Source organism: Triturus cristatus, chromosome 9 (genome assembly GCF_964204655.1).
Source record: "Triturus cristatus chromosome 9, aTriCri1.1, whole genome shotgun sequence".
In the NCBI taxonomy this organism is placed as follows: domain Eukaryota; kingdom Metazoa; phylum Chordata; class Amphibia; order Caudata; family Salamandridae; genus Triturus; species Triturus cristatus.
In genome coordinates this window covers 1,194,099,642-1,194,102,039 of record NC_140592.1, presented here as the reverse complement: position 1 = coordinate 1,194,102,039, position 2,398 = coordinate 1,194,099,642, and positions in this window count along the sequence as shown.

Sequence of the window (2,398 nt, the reverse complement as noted above, 5' to 3'; positions counted from 1 at the left end):
TTGCGATACGTTTTCTTAAAGGTTTGCAACATTTGATCCCTCCTTAACCTTTCATCATGACTCAGTGGCATCTTAACTTGGTCCTAATGTTTCACATGGACTCCACATTCGAGTCCCTTCATAGCTATTCGCTGGGACTTCTGACTCTTAAGACTGCCTTCTTAGTGCCCACTACATCGGCCCGGTGGTTCAGTGTTAGAAGGGCCATCTCCGGGGAGTCAGATGGTGTCGGACTGACCACCCCGCGAGCCACCGTTCCGTAGGAAAGTAGCCGAGTGCCGCTGAGAGGCCTCCTGGGCGAGGTCCTTCTCCTAGGATCGTAACAGCCAAGCAATCCCACCACCACAAAGGGACACAACAAGGGTATCAATTCTCACAAGTCTTTATCGGTATCAAAGGCAGGTCTCCGTGGCAATATTTACAGGCGGATCGAGGGATCCAAAAGAGTCTCAGGGTCTTTCAGGGACGGGGTAGCGGGACAGTCTCAGTACCAGCCCGGTACGGGAACACCCTGCGCCCAGCTCTCAATCCTCGAGCTGGGGGGGGGTTCCGGGAACCGGGACGTCATCCGCAGGGCTCCGGTGGTTACTTCAGCGAGGTCGAGCCGCGACGAGGTCAGCAGGGCTCCGATGGTTAGTTCAGCGAGGTCGGGCCGCGACGATGTCAGCAGGGCTCCGATGTTCCGTGAGGATCTTTCTCCTCAGCAAGGGGGGCCGCGACGTAGTCAGCAGGGCTCAAGTTTCCAAGTTCCAGGCAATGAGTCTCTCTCTGTAGGGTCAGCCGCGATCCGATCAGCAGGGCTCTTGACTTCAGGATACAACTACTGTCCTGGTTTTGGGCTGCCCCAGATATAGGTCTGGAGCCCTTTGATGTCGGGACCCTTGCGCCTGGGAGGGTCGGAGAGGCTGGGATGAGAGAGTCCAGACACCCAGCGGGGGGCGAGCCAGCGCCCAGGGAGGCCGGCGGGCGATCGAAACCAGGCATCGGGGGGCGGCTGGAGGCCCCATCGAAACTCTCCTCCTCCGGGATCTGTGGAGTGGCCACTCGACTCCCTCCGGTCAGATCTTGGCGCCTTGATGTCGGGGCTTCGCTGGGACCGAGGCCGGGGGCGGGTCGCATCGCGAAGGCTGGCGCGAGTAGCGGGGTACAATCCAGGGGGACCCCGAAGGGTTGGGGTGGCCCCGTTTGGTCTGGTAGGGGGGTTCGGGACCACGCCACGAGGCCGGGTCCAACAGTCAGTCTGCATCATGCTCTTTCAGTTAACTCTCCGTACACCAGCTTCTATTTGGACAAAATGGTACATTGGACTTGTGCCTCCTTCCTGCCGAAGGTGGTGACCCCAATCCAAGTCGGACAAAAAATCGAATTGTTGATATTTTTCACTCCACCACCTCTATGGGTCTGGGAGGGAGTGCCTGTGTTTGAAATGGTGTTATTTTTCCCTTATGATGCTGGCATCCTTTTCCTTTGGGGACATGGTGTATCAAAGATCATCTATTCAGTGTAATATCACAAGCCCAATGGGCTGTATATCCACCAACAGGTGCTCGGTGTTAATCTTTGTCGGTAGTGCGTCAGCCGTTCACGGTACGATCTCTAGATTATGGGCCCGAATCCCGTCGCTTGCCACCAATGTTAGAATGCGACCTCAAAGGGGCCCGGAGGAGGCCCCGACTGTCCTGAGACCCACCCTCGAGGTATCGTAGCCGGGCACTGGCGGGAGACTCCTCAGGGGAGGAATCTCGTATCTAGGATCGTACACTTGGCACCACACGACAAAGAGACACCACACCGAGGATTCTTAAGCCAAATCTTTATCAGATCGGAGTTGTAGGATCTTTATGAACAGCAAGGCCAATATATACAAGTGGAGCGCGGGCTCACAAAGTCTTGGAAGGGGGTAGGAGGTAGCGGGACAGTCTTTGGGGATATGGATCAGATGCAGGAGCGTACCCGGCGCACAGCTCACAATCCTCGAGCTGGGGGATACGCTTGTCGTCGTGGGGTCCGGCGGGACCAAGAGAGTCTGTGGGAGCTGCGAGTCACTCAGCAGGGCTCAGGTACAAGTTCGGAGGTCTTACGATCTTCAGGGAGCCGCGAGTCACTCAGCAAGGCTCAAGCACAAGTTCGGAGGTCTTACGATCTTCAGGGAGCCGCGAGTCACTCAGCAGGGCTCAAGCACAAGTTCGGAGGTCTTACGATCTTCAGGGAGCCGCGAGTCACTCAGCAGGGCTCAGGTGTTTCCAAGGTGAATCTGCCGGACAGTCCCAGAGCACCCCTTGTTATAGGGCGACTCCTCTTTGATGTGCGGAGTCTGTGCAGGCAGGGGTCTTGTCACCTGGGGGTCGCTTGTTGGTGTTTCCTGCCATTGTCTTTTGATCCTTTCAGGGCCGGGTCG